Genomic DNA, 19,001 nt, shown 5'->3' on the forward strand with positions numbered 1-19,001 from the left:
ATGATGCCGGTCACAGTGCATCCGTGGCCAGGAAGCAGGGAGAGATGATGCCGGTCACAGTGCATCCATGGTCAGGAAGCAGGGAGAGATGATGCTGGTGTTTGGCTCCTCCTTATTTGTCAATTAGTCAGTGTGTGTGTCTCTACCTCAGTCAAACTCATCCAATCTCAGTAATCCCCGACAGCCTGACAGGCATGCGTTCAAGGGATTCTACGCCCTGTCAAACTGACAGTCGCTACTAACGTCACACATATAACCCCAACTCTTAGAGTTGACACAGGGGAACCCAGTGTTCAAGGATAGTCTGGGTTACGCATACAGACTTCATCTCAGAAGAACAGAAGAAATCAGAGTGGAAACAGTACAGAGAGCTGTACTCTGGGTCCTCCAGGACCATAACCAAGGCCCTACCTCTTTTGGTGTCAGTTCATGCTCACCCTAAACCCTGGGCAGGCAGCAGCTCACATGCAGAGCCAGGTCTGTAGAGTGCTAACAGCCTTCCCCATTCCTACACTGTGTGATGGAGATGGACACACTAGCCGTGGCTGGCTCTTCTTACCAAGCCTCATGCAGCCCAAGCAGTCACTTACACATGGCCCCATGGCTACGTTAACACTGATTAAAATGAACCTCTCTGATGGTCCACCCAGAGCAAACCTTGGAAAGTACCGCCTTCATTCTGGTTTACGAGACAACTTCGTCTGGTGATTTTGTCCCACCATTGATGTCATGGCACCCCTAGACACTGTGCCTCACACAATAGCTCTCCCTTGCCTCTCCCTCATCCTTGGCGGGTGTCTTTTGTAACCACGTGAGCTCTGCCTTTGTCCTTCTCTCCTTTCTTCCTCTCTCTTTCCTGGCAGCTGAGTAGACTCTGTCTTCTCACCCAAAGGACCCCTAGTGCATGGTGACAAGCTTGCTGTACCTGGTGTCAGTGAACAATCGACTGTCTGTGGGTTAGCGGAGTCTGCATCCATAACCTCCAGGAAGAAGGACACAGACACAGAACAAAACACCACTGGCTTTGTGTTTGTGTTCTTGTTACTTTAAGCACCCCATTGGCTAGTGGCTGCCTTCTCAGACAGCACACTTTTGATGAAAATGGTCGCCAGCCAAGGCAAACATACACTTAGGCTTCTTCTTGGGGCCTGCATTGTAAGCTTGGGGTTCCAGAGAAGCTGTGTGGGAGAATTGCTCAAGGTCTTAGCCTCTAGCAAGAATGCAGGGATGCTGAGCTATGCTGTCCAGCTTGGCTCCTGGACACTCCAACTGTGACATTCTGTCCATCTCCCTGGGTCCATGTGAGCTCTGGGCTCCAGGGACACCTCTCTTTGTGGATACGTAGGGGACAAGGAAGGGGTGTAGCCTCTCAGACAACAGAAAAGATGATGTCATTTGGGAGTGGTCAACACAGGAGGAAAGTTCTTTCTACTAATGACATCAGTCCAAACACCCTGCCCACAGCTCACCGATGACATCACTCCAAACACCCTGCACACAGCTCACCGATGACATCACTCCACACACCCTGTCCATAGCTCTGCAGGTGGCACATGGGTTCACAAACATCTCTGCTGCTCTGCCTCAGAGTTTTAAAAACAGTCCAGTAGAAGAACGTAAGACAGATAGATGGATGTGCATGATACCACATGCATTCCTTCCTTGTGTGTGTGCACACGTGCTTGTGTGGCTACACATATGAGTGCAGGCATGTGCATGCATGTTGCATATGTGGTGGTCAGAGGACACCCTTGGGTGTCAGGCCTCAAGCCCTTAGCATTTCCATTGTTTGAGACAGGTCTCTCATTGGCCGGCTAGCTTTCAGGAGTCTCTCTGTCTCTGTCTCTGTCTCATCATCACTAAGATGGCTGTGTGTTCCCCTGTGCTCAGCTTTCAATGTAGATTCTGGGGATTTGAACTCAGGTCTTCATGCCTGCAATGCAAGCGGTTTGCCAGTAAACCACCTCCCCAGCCTATACTCTTTCTAGCTCTTGATTGATCTGGGTGGTCAGTGATACTGTACCCTGCCCTGCAAGGTTCTGGCATGTACCTACAAGATTATTGTAGAAAAGAGTACAGGAACAGGACTGCCCTGATAATGCACTTTAAACATGAAGTCTAGCAATTTTACACTTGAAATGCCAGCTCATGCAAGCCTCCTGCTGCTTGTCTCCGGCTGTCTGAAAGATAATAGAACAGTTGAGCGTAGCAAATGATCACCAGTGTGGAAAGCGTGGACTCCTAGCCCACAGTGTTCTGTTTGCCTTGCTCTGAGGACACCTGTGCATTTTGCCTTAATTTTACTGCATGCTTGTCACCCCCTCTTATTTTCTGTTACTGACATTGTGCTAAAGTGCACGACAGAATTTAGTTATCCATGTGTCCCATGGTTCCTTTAAGGGCTTTGCGACTTCCAGGTGGCTTAGAACCTAGGTGCCAGAAGAAACCTGTGCTGCCTGTGTGTACCTGTGTGTCCTGAAAGAGGTGGGCAGCAACAGGAGTGAGCATACATCTTACATACGAGATGTGGGAACATCAGGCAAGGCCATTGTCAACTCTTCCCTATGTGATGGTCCTTGAGGGGCTGGCCACATCGAATGTGTGCCCCATGTCAGAGACGATGTTCTGTTGTTTAGCTTTTGTTTCTAGAAGCATGGGACCCAACAGAAACAAGTTGAGGGAGACAGGATTCATTTTGGCTCACAGCTTCTGAGGGCTTCGGCCCTTGGTGGTTTGGCCCCATTTCCTTGCACAGAACATCGTAGCAGTGGGAGCCACAAGGAGCCACAAGGGAGGGAAGAAGGAGCTAGAGACTGCCTCCTGTGAGCCATTTCCTCCAGCTAGGTCTCCCCAAATGCCTCCCCCCCCCCAGCTGGCAATAAAACATGTAAGACAGAGACCTGCGATGGCTATTCTTTGTTGTTAACTTGACTCCACCTGGGATTAACTAAATCTCCCAAATGGAAGACACATCTGTGAGTATGTTTAATTAAAAAAATATATATATCGCTTCATCTGAAGTAGGAAGATCCACTAATAATCTGGATCCCTGAAGTAGGAAGGCGCACCTTTAATCCAGAGCGTTTGAGCTCAGAAAATGTATCTGGGTCATATCCTCTGCTGGGAGCTTATTTAAGGGCACAGTAGAAGGAAGCTCCTGGTCTCTTCCTGCTTGCTCTCACTTGCTTTCAAGTCCATTCCCTCACTGGCATTTAGCGCCTACTTCATTGGTATTCTATTGTGGACTTAAGAGCATTTGAGACATCCAGCCTCGTGGACTAAGCAAGCCAAGAAGCAGCACTCCCCCATGGCCTCTGCATCAGTTCTGGCCCCCAGGTTCCTGCCCTGCTTGAGTTCCTGCCCTGATGTCCTCCATTGATGGACAGTGATGTGGAAGTGTACGTCTTTCCTTCCCACCCTGCTTTGGTTGTGATGTTTCGTCACAGCAACAGTGACCCTAACTAAGTCAAAACCACAATGCCACTGAGAGGAGTTAATCTGAATCAAGACTTTGGTTACAACTTTTACACCTATGGTTTTAAAAAGTGTCCATAGGCATTTTTGGGGGGACTGCCATTTTAATAATCTGATGGCCCAAGATGGGCTTAATGTTGATAGTCTCGTGTGTAAAATGAGCAGGCATTCTGAGCTTAGAGAGAAGAAATCTCCCAGACGATGAAGTCAGCTGGCTGGTCTAGGACTCAGCTCTGGGTCTCTTGTTCCAGGAGAAAAATCACCTTTGTTTTTGATTTTCTTCTCACACTAGAGGACACTCTGTAGAGGCAGAGGGAATGCACACTCTTGTGTGCATCCTTTATTGGCTCTTCCATCTGAGGTCTGGTCCTGGAAGTGCCTGCTGGCTGTTCCCCTTGGTCTAGGCATGAGCTGACACCTAGCCAGAGGCCTGGCCACTGTCTGTCCTCACAGTTGAGGAGTCTCATGGCTCTGTTCTTGCAACACATGAGACCTGGGCCTGATGGCCATGGAATGGGTCTTCTTGCCATAGGGGGCCCCATGAGAAAATTCAGAGTTCTTGCAATGACTTTCTCTTGCAATGGCATTTTCCCTCTGAAAACATTCCTACCAACTTAGGCTAATTTCTCCAATTGATGTGGTGCCCTGCGGAGCTGGGTGGGTATTCCTTTGTCCTTTGGCTTCTTCTGACTGTTTACAGAGGAACTATTAGAGCCAGCGCACGTTCAGGCTCACAGCATGACGAATGGAGGTCCTTAGTCTTTCTTACAGTTGGCTGCTGTCCTGTGATTTCTACTAAGGTCACTCTGACACTGAAGGTCAGCATTTGACTTGCATTACTGTGCCTCCGCCCAAAGAAAGCTTCATTCCATGTTATTTCTAGAAAGTAATGCTCTCGCATGTCTTCTTCCTTCTGATTAGATCTCATCCTAATTGGAGAAACTCAGGCTGTGGAAATCACTTAAGCCTCTAAGGGTTTTTTTTTTTTTCTTTTATTTGACGATGCTGTTGTACCTACCTCTCTTTACACTACTCAAGAGTTTGAGCTGTTCACACTGACATGCCATTTGGAGAGTCAGTTCAGAACAGAGCAGAACACAGGCATGCTCCATTCTGCATCCCAGGAAGGGAGAGCCACACCAAAGTGGCTCACATCCTACTTTAGAAAACAATGCCAGTGGTTGCTGAATAATGTACCCTAGCATCTTGAATTGGGTGAAGTGAATATGCTAAAAGCGAAGTTGGAGAGATTACAGGTTGCAAGGATCAGCCGTTAAGAGCGCGAACAAAGCCTGTGGTTTTCAAGCACCGGAGACCACTAATTTCTTATGAAAACACCCGTGCAGCAGATTGGTCCTCAACAGTCGATTCCTAGGAGCTAATTGGATGCCTTGTTCAGTTTAATAGGAAAACCAGTGCAACCAAAGTCGTGACAAGGCCTTTGGCTTATTCCAAAAATAGCCACAGGGCCAGGAGAGCTTCTGCTGCCAGTCTACAAGGTGGCCCCAGATCTGTAATGTTCACGGAAGGAAGTAAAAATGTTCATGAAGCAGAAGCCAGAAGAGTGACCCCTGAGCATTCTGTGGGGTCATTTCACAGAGTAATTGAATGTACAAAGGACCCAAGACATACTGCCCGGGCCTTGAACTCATAGCCTGGCTCAGGTGATCACATGACCTTGTTGGAAGGTTGAGGGGTGCGTGTATTCATCGCTGCTGTGAAGAACTTGCCTCTTAACTTCGTTCCTAGGGTGTCCTGACGGGTGTCTAGGTTCTGTGTATAGACTAGGCAGCTGCTGTCCCATGTCGGGGACACATTGTGGTAGCTACTTCATGGCGCTGGGGGTGTGTGCTTCTGACTCAACAAAGGTTGGCTTCTTCTCCAGTGACCCATTTCCTCCAACTCGGCCCCACATCCTAATGGCTCCACCATCTCCCAATACAATGTCACCAGCGGGAGGCAAGTGTGAGAGTCTGGTACACTCTGCATTCCAGGAGGGAATTTGTATGTGCCGTGTCTTTCATCTAGCGTGAACCAGCACACACTCTCTGTTATTTGGAGTGGATCCACATTCTCCATGGGATGTGCCTGTGGCCACAGGTTTAGCATGTAAGTAATGTCTGACATTTATCATGAAGGTAGATCTGTTATTACATTTTAGACAGGATTTTCCCTTCCAAGCTGATATAGTCTGTGCGTGTGGTGTGTGTGTGTGTGTGTGCGTGTGTGTGTTTGATACATGATCTCACCAAGAAGCCTAGGTTGGCTTCAGAATGTTGTAATCCTCCTGCCTCAGCATTGTGAGTGCTGAGATTAAAGATGTAAGACACCATGCCAGGATTCTCACTTTACATGTCTGTGAATGGATATGTAGCTTTTGCCTGTTACATTTCTCTGTAACTAGAAAAGGAGCCTATATCTGGGTCTGGGCTTGTTTTGAACGTTCCCCATGGAAATTTAAGAATTAGGGAAGACCTTAAAAAGACACTGTAGGAACCCAATTTTAAAACAATATTGGTACTGGCTGGTTTTGTGTGTTAACTTGACACAAGCTGGACTTATCACAGAGAAAGGAGCCTCCCTTGAGGAAATGCCTCCATGAGATCCAGCTGTAAGGCATTTTCTCAATTAGTGATCAAGGGTTGGAGAGCCAAGCCTGTGGTGGGTGGTGCCATCCCTGGGCTGGTAGTGCTGGGTTCTATAAGAAAGCAAGTTGAGCAAGCCAGGGGAAGCAAGCCAGTAAGAAAAAACCCTCCATGGCCTCTACATCAGCTCCCGCCTCCAAGTTCCTGCCCAGTGTGAGTTCCTGTCCTGATTTCCTTTGGTGATGAACAGCAGTGGGGAAGTGTAAGCAGAAGAAACCCTTTCCTCCCCAACTTGCTTCTTGGTCATGATGTTTTGTGCAGGAATAGAAACCCTGACTAAGACAAGTATCAACCCCCAAAACTTGCTTTGCTTTTATTGCCATATCAAGCTTAGGCTAACCTTGCGGATGCAGAGAGCTGCGAGATTCATAACAGTTGGTTCACTAAAAGCGTTTTCTGTAACTTTCCCCTTGTATAAACATGGAGGTCTTACCAGAAGGGGTGGTCTATTTGGTTTTCCCACAAACTACTTTCTTAGGGACACCTATTAAATTTGGCATAATTTTTAGTGAACTTAGAAAGGCTCTAGGCACTTTCAAGTCTGAGGCAGGAAGACCATGAATTATAGGCTAACCTGAGCTGTAGAGAGACACCCTATCTTAAAAATTACAAAACTAACCAACTAATTAACATCATAATCAATAATTACCAACAGTGATAACGGAAAGGATCTTTTGACTAAATTTCATACCTCCTGCCCTACTTCATGGCAATGGTCATAGTTCCACTGAGGGTGTGTGCCCATAACCTAGGACAAGGCTGATTACCTCATATCCCTAGGGGGGGAGGGTCATGATTCACTGCTGAAGAGCCTAAGGCAAAGTAAGATTCTGATCAAGAGCCAATCAAGATAGTAGCTTACATTAAATGGCTTCTTTGAATTCATAATTCTATCATATGAATGCCCCTGAGCCCTGATGAGCCATGGTGTCCACTCTTGCCACTACAATCACAAGGACTCTCTAGGGAAGATGGACTTGAGGCTCCATGAGGAGGTGAGCAGTATGCCTAGGAAGGTCGATAAGACAACATGAGCAGACTTGGCTAATGCCAGTAACCAGCCATTGAAGAGCATCTGTGTGCTTCTGGCTTTCCAAAGCTCACGCCTGTTTTCTCACAACCCACCTCTGGTATTTATAGAGCTCATATATACAGCCACCACCAACTTAGGTCTTGGTGTAGATAGGTCATTGTTAGTAAGGTGACACCTGCCCTTCCTGGTTCGTTACATTGTATCAGCAAGTAACATTTTGTCTGAAATTATCCAAAGAATGTTCCCATTTCTCTGGCAAGGTCTTTCAACTTGTATGTATTACCAAATATAGACAGAAATATAGACAGATATAGGCAGGGTGTTTCATGCTTCTCCCCCAGGACTCAATAGTGGAATTGGGATCAATGGGATCAATGGTGCGGTGGTGGTGGAGATGGAGTAGGGGGAGAGGGATGTGAGTGATGGGAATCGCAGTGGTGCTGATGGTGGTAGAAGTGATGGTGATGGAGGAGGTGGTGCTGATGTCGTAGTGGAGGAGGTGGTTATGGTTGTGGCTAAGGCAGTGCTGGTGATGGTGAGGGAGAACTGAGGTTCAGGAATGACGATGGTCTCAGCTCTGAGGAAGCAGTGGATAAAGCCATCGCATCCTTCTGCCACTGGACAGTTGCCAGTAGAGATACATCTACTCCAAACCGGAGCTTGACCCTGGACCACATATGCAGGTGATTAACTTTTGCAGCACTGAAAGAACCATTCTTTAGAGACAGATTTTTGTAATTTTGAAAAACCGAGGGCTTAATAAACTGTAGCCAGAAGGGAGTTGCCTAGTTAGTTACCGCCCTAGCACCCTTGGAGATTGGTATTTAGTGTAAGAATTTTTTTTTTGAGACAGGATCTCTCTATATAGCTATGACTATGTATGTAAACGAGGCTAGCCTCGAACATAACCTTGCCTTTTATTTGCAGTATAGAGGTGAGATATGCTTAAGGGTGGCTCAGGGAAGCCCTTTCCCAGAAGCTCACAACCAGACCGATTTCTGTGTTTTCTGATGTGGCTATGAATTGCCACAGCATTTGCAAAGTGTGTTGACAGAACACACACACAAACACACATGTGCGCACACACACAGGCCCCCCCCACATGCACACACACAGGCCCACATGCACATATGCACATGCACACACACAGGCATACACACACACACACATGCACACACACAGAGGCACACACACATACATGCACACTGTACACATGCACACAGGCACATAGGTACATACATGCACACACACATACACACATGTGCACAAACACATAGGCATTCACACATGCATGCACACACACATTCAAACATATACACATGCACACATATGTACATGTGCATGCACACATGTGTACATATATGCTCACATACATGTACATATATATGCATGCACACACACATCAAGCATACACACATGCACACATAGGTCTCTTTACTGTTACTATCTTGGTCACTCACAGTGTAAATGTTTTGCATGATAATTTTTTTTGGGGGGGGAGAACAGATGTTTCAAACCACACATTCTGCTGAAATATGTCAGAGCAAATCAATGACCGTGTGTCAAGAGCGAGGCAATGGGCGGTGTGCTGAGTGAGCAAGTGTCTCAGCTGAATGAGCACTGGTGTTCCACAGCTTCGTTATCCTCTCTGGAGGCCAGCTGCCCCTTCCCACTGCCTCCAGACAATTTCCCAGGCCACTACTCCGTGCCCTGAGCTTTGAAGAATACATTTCCAGATATCACCCACTCCATGCTCACTGGAGGGATCTTTGACCCTCGGGAGCCAGGCTTACTCTAAGCGGCTTAGCATTAAGAATGTGAGGAAACCAAATCTCCACATTTATGCAGAAATCAAAGACTAGAAGAAGACACCAGCAAGTTAATAACTTCCTGAAATAAGAAGCGGCTTGGGATTTTACAGCTGATTTCGTAAGTGGAGAAATTGAGATAATATCACTCATAATCATAGACACTTCTGAGCTCTTAATTCTGCTCAGGTTTCTAGGAAAAAAAAAACAAAAAACAAAAAAACCCAACCACAGTTGTAATCACAGAGCACAGAGAATGCAGATCTATAGTCTTGCATCCTGTTTTCATCTTGCAGTATTAAACTACTTCCACGTGGCTTTTCTAATTGCTCTCCGACACAGGCGGAAATGCTAGAGTTGCCTTTGCCATTCCCTAGAACTGGATCCAAGGCTGTTTTTGCTTTAATGAGTTTGTTTGTTTGTTTTGGTGGCTCAGCTCTTTGTGTGAAGAAAAGGCAGAGCAGGAAAGGAGCTGTTGGAATGGTGGGTATTGGCATGGAGCTTTTAGACCGGGAGTTCAAGACTTGGCATGGCTAAAGGAGGAGGGGCACCAGCCTTTCTAGAGAAAGATGGTGATGAGCTGAGTGTGGAGGTGGACTGATCAGGGACTTTAGTCTTGAACCTTGAAGCTGTGTAAATAATTAGGAGAATGTTTCAACCATTCCTTAGGCTGCAGTCTTTCATTTGCAAAGTAGGACTCACCCACTTTGGGGTTACCTTAGGGGTTGTTACACGCCACACATGGCCTTGCTTATAACATGGTGGCTGTTTTTCTATGTCTTGTTCAAACAGAAACCCAGACTCATGTGTTGATGGAGTACTTACACAGTGCCTACTGTGTGCCTGGCCCTGTACTAGATTCCAGGAAGCAGGTGGTTATCACTCAGCCTCTTAGACCTGAGTGACATGAGGGGCTCAGTGTCTTTCCTGTGTCTGACAGGAGCAGGGAGATGAGAGCCCTTTGTGATGGGGTGTAGGAACAGGTGACTCTACAGAAGTTTGTGGTCAAAGCCTAGGGGCTGACATGTGACAGGACCAAGGTTCAAATCTACCTTTGCTGTACACTTACTTTGACACCCTGAGCAAATTATTTGTGTTCTGAAATCTGCTTCCTACATTTGTAATTCTACCCCGCAAGTTGTGGAGTTCAAAAATAACATACATACATGACTGTGCGTGTGTTAGATGCTCAGGAATGCTTAATGCAATTGACATCTCTATGGTGCCCTGGTGGCGGCTGATCTTTATGAAAATGACCCCAACAAACTCCAATATTCTGAAATGTCAAAGATTGGCTGCATTGTGCTTGAGATGGTCGGAAATACATCTTATTACAGTCTAATCCTTGCAAACCGGCCATCTACGTGTGATATGTATGCTAATGAGAGTGAGAATATGCAGCTCTCGAGAAATTGCATTTCTTGGCTATTATGTAAAACGCGATGAAAAATGACTCTCGAAGATGTTGATGGCTGCAGCCAGAGAGGCCCCATCGGGTGCAGACTGGTCACCTGTCTCTAAGAATATTGCTCATACCATGTATTCTGTCATCCCATGGGCAGATACATAACTGGAATCCAATCTACTTAGCAAGATGTCTTTATGTAAAGTTTCTGCTTCATAAATACTTACGCAAATGCTCGACCATTCATTTGTTGTCCTTCTCGGTGTTTTTGTGGCACAGTAGTAAAGCAGGCCCTTAGTACTGATAGGCTAAGGGTAGTAGATGAGCCTTGTTAAACGTTAATAGATTTATGTGTATGATGGTTAATCTTTCTTGTCAAAGGGATCTTGAGTCATATACTTCTGGGTGTTTCTTTGAGAGCGTTTCCAGAGATCTGAGGAGGGAACACCTGCCTTCAATATGGGCAGCACCATTTCACAGACTGGGGACTTGCACTTCACTGAAAAGGAGAAATTGAGCTGAGCGTCACCATTCATCTCGTTTTGCCTCCCAACTCTGGGTGCCACGTGACTCCGGACCGTGGGTGCCACGTGACTCCTGGCTGTGGACTCCGTGTGACCAGCTGCCTCAAGGTTCTGCCACCTTGACCAGTGAGCTAAAATTAATCCCCCCTTGTGTGGGTGTCAGGTGTTTTGTCACAGTAACAAGAAAATTAACTGTGATCATAAAATTAACAGCAATAAGAAGATTAACCATTAACAACACAGTGACCTAACAAATCCTCTTGCTTTGAGGTAGAGTGAGGTGACGGCTGGCGTTTCTGTCCTGAAATCCTCTGCCGTGTAATATTCGCACTTGCAACAGATTTTGCCAGTCAGAAGGTTTTCTTCAATGTCTGTTTTTTCTTACTACTTGTGGGCACCTTTTCTTTTTGATGAATTTCAAATTTGTTCACTTATTCTTGCTATTCATCTCTATTTACAAAGTGCAAACACTATTTCTCTTTCTTATTACATTATTTCTGTTAAATCATTGGCCAGCTGCATTTGTTGGACACCTGTGTGTGCAGCATATTCCTCATTACAATGGCCTGGATCTACCACAGGAATTCATTTTTTTTTGTTTTTTGTTTGTTTGTTTTTTGTTTTTGTTTGTTTTTTTGAGACAGAGTTTCTCTGTATAGCCCTGGCTGTCCTGGAACTCTCTTTGTAGACCAGGCTGGCCTCGAACTCAGAAATCCACCTGCCTATGCCTCCCAAGTGCTGGGATCAAAGGCGTGTGCCACCACTGCCCGGCTTACCACAGGAATTCATATTCACCGTGTTGCAGAGTGTTCCAAACAACACAGGGTTAAAAGAAAGAGAGTCAAGGTGTCTTAGTCAATGTTCTGTTGCTGTGAAGAGACCCTGTGGCCAAGGTAATTCATCTAAAGGAGAGCATTTTGATTGGGGCTGGGTTATGGTTTCAGAGGTTTAGTCTATTGTCAGCATGGCGGGAAGCATGGTGGCATGCAGGCAGACATGGTGCTGGAGAGTTAGAGTTCTACATCCAGATGCAGCAGGACTCAGAGAGAGACAGGGGCCTGGCTTAAGCATTTGAAACCCAAAGCCCACTCCCAGAGACACATCTCCTCCAACAAGGCCACACCTCCGAATCCCTATCAAATGATGCCACTCCCTAATGACCAAGCATTCAAACCCATGAGTCTACGGGGGCCATGACTATTCAAGCCATCACACAAGGGAAGCAAGCCCTGTCTCTTCAACCACTAAAGCAGAGGGAGGAAGAGGAGGCTTCAAAAAGGCTGCCCAGGATGCTGGCTTAACTCATAGTGAAAATGACTTATTTAGAAATCAGGGAAGTCACAGGTTGAGCTCACACTTGCCCCTCGTTCTGTGACTATGACTGAACACACAAGTCATTGCAGATCTTTGCTTGGCCACTTGATGGCACGCTAGAGCCATGGTGCCTCCTTGCCCTCCAGGACTAAGATCTGTGTCTCTAAACAAGGATATGTCCCCAGGCCACTGCTCTGTAGCGTCCAAGTCATGAAGTTGATTTAGACATAGTTCTGCTGCCCTTTAGGAAGGAATTTGGGTCCCTGGAGAAGAGTCTGTGCCACAGGCTTAGAACCTGTCTCACTCCCAATGCCAGTGACTCCTGCCCCACCCCCTTCTTCTTCCTCCTCCTTTCCCCCCCCTCCCTCTCCTCCTTCTCTTTAGCAACGCAATCGCCTGCAGTTGTGACTCTGGATGTTTGGAGATGTGAAGAACTTGTACTGATCTGATTGATGACTCAGGTGCATCGGAGGCTTCCACTTCCTCTGACAGGGACCTGCAAGAACCTATGCCTGTCCTGTCCCACCCTGGATGTCCACCATCATCACTGACAAGCTGTGGCTTTAGGCGTCACCACCTCAGAGCTATCGTTTCCTTTTGGTAATGATACAGCTTAGAGGGTCTTACCATACAGTCCCTGGGAACCAGCTCACCTTCAAGCCTGTTCCCTGCTTCCTCTCCCCACAAAGCATTCCGTCAGCACTGTGCTCATGCCTCACTTTGCTACAAGGGGATGAAGAGGACTGTCATTATCATCTGTTCTGATGCTCAAGTCGTCTGATATATGAGCGTCTTCAGGTGGCCCCGTGTTCTATTGACACAGCCTCAGTCTCCCAGTGCTTTCTAACGTTTTGGTATAAGATAATCTAGACTCATCTCATCTTGCTGCAGTCTCAGCCTGGGGGCTCTGCTTCCTTCCTGGAGGATGATGTTTGCAAGTCAGATCCGGGCCCGGTGTGTTCATTGCTTCTGGGCTGGCAGTTCTTCAGGACCTCTGAGTAGAACAGACAGAAGAGATGTGGAAATGTATGTGCGTGTACATTCATGGCTCTCTCTGTATCTACTGTGAGTTTGCATATTAGAAGTGATCATCTCCTTCGAGGAGTTCTGAAATCCGATGCAGGGGCTTATTGTCGTAGCAAGCACAAAACCAAAGTCAGCACCACCAGGAGGAGGAAGAGGACAGGAAGAGTTCTTACCTGCAGAGGGAAGATGACAAAGTTATTTCCCAGGCAATGGTCTCCCCAAACAAAGGACTCATGGGGGTTTATTTAGCAGGCGGAATCTGTACTTATCACACCGAAGTGCCATTCCTGAACATGCTCAGGTTAAGATCGTAGTTGAAAAAGAAAAGTCACACTGGGCACTGTGGCACCTGCCTTTAACCCCAGCACTCGATGGAGAGAGAGGTAGACCTCTTGTCTGAGGCTATCTAATGAGTTCCAGAGCAGTCAGAGCTATGTAGAGAGACCCTGTCTTAGAAAAAGAAAAAGAAAGAAAAAGTCTCAAACCATCTGTGTGAAAAATTGAAGTGACAGCCTGACATGCCTCTGGGCGTGCTCGGATTGCCCAATTTTAGCTGAAAATGCAGGGATGGATACTTTAAAGAATTGGCAATGATGCAGGAGTCTCGCCCCATCACTAACTGGCCAGGACAATACAGGTCCTTTCCACTCCTCTCCCCTCCCACAACTATGTAGCCCAAGCTAGCCTCAGACTCACAGCAACCCTCCTTCCTTCTTCAGCCTCCTACTGCTGTAACTACAGGTGAGTGTCACCATGCCCCTCCGAAGCTGTACTTTGTAACAAGATGTGTGCGAGTGCCCAGTGTAACGCCGGGCTGTGGCAGGTGTGCGAGTGCCCAATGTAACGCCGGGCTGTGGCAGGTGTGCGAGTGCCCAGTGTAACGCCGGGCTGTGGCAGGTGTGCGAGTGCCCAGTGTAACGCCGGGCTGTGGCAGNACGCCGGGCTGTGGCAGGTGTGCGAGTGCCCAGTGTAACGCCGGGCTGTGGCAGGTGTGCGAGTGCCCAGTGTAACGCCGGGCTGTGGCAGGTGTTCTGACGCCCTTGATGCACCTGCTCATGCACCTGCAGCCGCTGGAACTGCAGTGTCAGCTCTGTGTAGGAATGAAGGGGAGCGCTCTCAGAACCCTGGCAGGGCAGCCCTGTCTAGGCTGGAGGCAGAAGAAATGGAAATGGAGGAAGCTTGAGGGTATGTCCAGGGTGTGAACACACAGGCTGAGCACAAGGAAGGCTCTGAACCAAAGTTCCTGCTGGGAGAACACCCAAGACCATGTGAGGCAGGACAGCATCAAACATGACTTCAGACACCTTTTCCATATATATACACACACATACACACACATGTGTTTGCATATGTGTGGACAGATGTATGTGTATGCAGAAATAAGTATGCTCATGCATGTGGAGACTCTAGGTTGATATAGGGAATTTTTCTCTATTGTTCATATCTATCTGCATGTGTGTTTGAATGTGTGTATGTTTGTGTGTGCATGGATGAGTATGCTCATGAATATGGAGACCTTTGGTTGACATAGGGAATCTTCCTCTATTACTCATGTTTGCATGTGTGTGTACATGTGCATGTGTGTATATGTGTGTTTGCATGCTTATGCAGGAATGAGTATGCTCATGCATGTGGAGGCCCTAGGTTGCTATAGGGAATCTTGTGTGTGTGTGTGTGTGTGTGTGTACATGTGTGTTTGCATGTGTGTGCAGGGATGAACATGCTCATACATGTGGAGACCCTTGGTTGATGTAGAGAATCTTCCCCTGTTGCTTTTAACCTTATTCATTGAGGCAAGGTCTCTCAGTGGGACCCAGAGCTCAGCTGTACAGCTAGTCTAGCCAGTCAGCTTGTTTTGGGGGTCCCCTATCTCTGCTTCCCACATTCTAGAATTATAGATGGCTTGCTGTGCCTACTGGGCATTTATGTGGGTTCTGGGGAATCTAAATTCTGCTACTCATGCAGTTGTTAGTGCCAGAAACCTAGGGTGAATGAACAGGCTGAGGGCCTCCAAGACTCCCTTTAACCAGATGTGCTTGGCCTCTGAGCCTTGCAGGTGACAGGTACAGTGACATCGTTTCTTTTTCTCTGACACTAGAAGCTTACAGTTAGGAGAGTTGAGATGCCGTGGCTGGTGGAGGGATCTGGTTGTGTATGGGAGTGTAGACTGTGAATGGGAGTGCTGACTATGTATGGAAGTGCTGACTGTGTACGGGGGTGTAGACTGTGTACGGGGGTGTAGACTGTATATGGGGGTGTAGACTGTGTATGGGAGTGTAGACTGTGTATGGGAGTGTAGACTGTGTATGGGAGTGTAGAGACTGTGTATGGGAGTGTAGACTGTGTATGGGAGTGTAGACTGTGATCCTCTCCATGCAGGGCAGGCTGGGCTTGCCCAGCATCTCAGGAATGTAGGCAAGAACCATCCAAGAGAGAGAGCTGCAGGTTATCAGTGGAGAGTGTGACGATTTCTCTGTCTGCCAGAGGACCATTCTGTCACCACCACTTTGCCCTGGTCACTTCCGAGCTTGACTTGAGGGCAGCAGGGACCTGGTTGTCCCAGATTCTGCCCATTTATAGACTTGCCCAACATAGCAGCAGACTGGGGCTGGGGCAGTGGAGCACTAACTGCTTTCAAAGCACACCTCTGCTCAAAGCCATCCATGGCTCCATGTACCTTGAGGCAACACCAGATCCCTTCCAATGGCGTAAGTGGTTCTGCTGCCCCCTTTTACCCTCATCCCACGTCTCCTTGGTTTGCTCACTATGAGTGGCCCTAAAATTCAAGGTGAGAGTCGCTCAGGGTTTCTACTTGGTACAGCCCATCAGTATAAGGGGGGTGGGGTGCGTAACCTGCAAAACCAGTGAGCTACCAGTGTATAAAATTGGGTGTGGAGAACCAAATGGAGAAGATGCTGCCTAGGAAGTTGCATCCCCTGTGCCTAGTGGCATTTGCAGAGTTAGAATCCCTGAGAAAGTTGAGAGAGTGGCCAAGGCTTTAATGCCACAGCTGAGTATTCACATTCCCTTTTCTAAACCTGAAAGAGAACTTCAGGTGGCCATGGTCTCCAGAGTGAGTGACAGCACAGAGCCATTCTGAGCTGGGACCTTTCCTGTTCTCCTCCCTGTTTTCCTTTGTTTTCTTCTCCATGGTGACTACTTTGCTGGATTAACCCTTTAGGGACCATCCAGGACCAGGAGACAGTTTAGAGCATAGCAGAGGACCAAGGGAAACCAGGCTGGGGTTTTTAAACACAGCATGAGCCTCCCAAAGCCGTACACATCAGGGCTGCTAATAACAACCAGTCCTTTGACATTAACTAAATTGCAGACATAAAGCTTGATGTATTGTTTAGATTATGGTGGTTAATCCCTAGGCCCATAATATAGAGATTATTATTAATGTCCTTTTTTTTTTTTTTTTTTAACAGATCAGGAAACTGGAGTCTAGAAAGGCTAAATAATTTGAAGGTCAGACAGACAGCTGGCTAAGCTCAGAGTTCAACTCAGGTTTTTCCCTGGCCCCTGCACAGTGAATCTCATTATAACTGCCTTAATTAACGTTTCATTTTATGAGCATGTAACAATATTTTTACTGGTTTTCACCAAAGTTTTTATTTTATAGAACAACATATAAGTTCTTGAGAAAAAAAAAGCCACATGACCTTCAGGTGCTTGTTAAAGAGTGGGAGTATCTCACTAGAATCTGGGAGACCCTGCCCAGCCTGGACCAAGAAAACCGAGTGGCCTGTTTGATGAACACCAGTATTGAAAAGGATGTATCATTAACAGTATTTGGCAAGCAACATCCAATTAGCTCTGGCAGGCAGTCGTGAAGAAGGTAGTGTGGACAAAGTCTAGTTATTTGGGACTTGGTCCTGGAATCCACTTTTTGATACCCTCAAGGCAGTAGGACAGGTCCTGGGCAAATTCCTGTGATGGCTAGTCTCCTTTGTGGACTGGATTTAGGCTCACCAGGGGGGCGGGGGTAGATTCTGGACATGTCTATGAGGGTTTTCCCAGAGAGGTTTCATTGAGGAGGCAAGACCTACCCTGGATGTGGGAGGTACCACTCCTAGGACAGGGCTTTTGCATGAATAGAAAGGGAAAGAGAACATTCTTCTCTCTCTGCTTCCTGACTATAAATGCAATGTGATCCCAAGCTCCTGCAGCCCTTCATCCCCATCACCACAGGCTGTACCGGCTGGCTCCGTGAGTCCAAATAGACCCATTCCTTCTTACCTTGCTTTTGTCTAGCATCTTGTCACAGCAGTGAGACAAGTAGTTAATTCTATTCTCTGTGCAGTGTCTGAACATTGAATTCAGGCCATTTGGTGCATTTATGGGAAATTCACTTATTGATGGGGACTTCTCCAGACTCTTGTTCATTCACTGCCTTCCCGTCACCTGGGCACCTTTGCTGGCCAAGCACCAGAGTGAGAGAGGGGCTATACCTGCTACATTGTGACTACCAGTGAGAGAGAAGGGTTGTATCTGCTACATTGTGACTACCAGTGTGAGAGAGGGGCTGTATCTGCTACATTGTGACTACCAGCGTGGGAGAAGTGTTGTGTCTTACATTGTGACTAGTGTTAACTTGATCTGTGAAGAAAGGCTAGAAACTATTAATGTAGAATGGACTCCATGGGAATAGTCTGTAGGGCCCTTGGGATATGTAGGGGCATCTCGGGAACTACAGTGACCTAGGGAAAGCCTGTAGAATATTTTTATCATATCATAGCAAGTGATGCATGCACAGGACACTGGAGCAGGCCCCAGCAAAGATAGCCAGTGCTGACTGTCTGAGATCTTATCTTTCTGCGACAATCCGGTAGAGAGATTCAAGGTCACAGAACAACACCTGGCAAGGACACAGGGATGTGAGCCTCGAAGGGTGGGACTTACACCATTCATTTAATTATCCCATCCATCATTCATATGTTTAGAGACAGGTTTCACTACATAGTTTTGGCTGGCCTGGAACTTTCTATGTTAGATTAGAAGGGTCTCACACTCACAGAGATCCACTTACCTCTGCCCCGTTATGTCCAGCCCCATTATTTATTTTGCACCTATAACTTGTGGGAGTTGGTTCTCTTCTTCCACCGTGGCACAGGCTCTGGGGATTGAACTCAGGCTTTCAGGCTTGGTGGTTAGCTCCTTTGCCTGCTGTGCCACCCTGGTGATCCAAGGATGGGAGTTTAGATCAGTCTTCTTTAAATATAGCTTTATTTATTTATTTTATTTGAAAGGGGATCTTGCTATATACCCTAGGCTGCTCTTGAACTCAGGAGTCTCCTGTCTTAGCCTCCTCAGAGTGGTAAACAATCACTCCTGGCTCAAAGATGACTTGATAGGAAACTTCACAGTCTTTAGGATTTGATCATGAAAGTTATTTCTCACTAGAATGGATTCCAATATCTGTGGTTTATTTTTCTAAGTGGTTTTATAGTGATCCACACTTATAAATTGTCCAAGATGACCTGAGGGCATTAGAATAACCATAAGACTTACTGTGTGACAGGGTGGGTTCTGTGCTTTCAAGGCCTGTGATTGGCTACAACTTGATAAGCAGTTTTTATTTATTTCTTTAAATTTAACATTTTGTGCTATTAAAAAAGAATTGTCTTATGAGCATCAACTTCTCCAAAGTGCAAGGGATGTAGCTCAGTCCCTAGAGTGCTAGGGATGTAGCTCAGTCCCTAGAGTGCTAGGGCTGTAGCTCAGTCCCTAGAGTGCTAGGGCTGTAGCTCAGTCCCTAGAGTGCTAGGG

General features: G+C 46.9%; 1 protein-coding gene across 1 annotated transcript in view; it reads left to right on the plus strand.

The window, feature by feature from the left end:
- Window positions 1–19,001, plus strand: part of Disc1 (DISC1 scaffold protein) — a 211,809-nt gene that overhangs the window by 51,523 nt on the left and 141,285 nt on the right. The window lies entirely within an intron of this gene.

The sequence above is a fragment of the Mus caroli genome, chromosome 8, assembly GCF_900094665.2.
Source record: "Mus caroli chromosome 8, CAROLI_EIJ_v1.1, whole genome shotgun sequence".
NCBI lineage: Eukaryota > Metazoa > Chordata > Mammalia > Rodentia > Muridae > Mus > Mus caroli.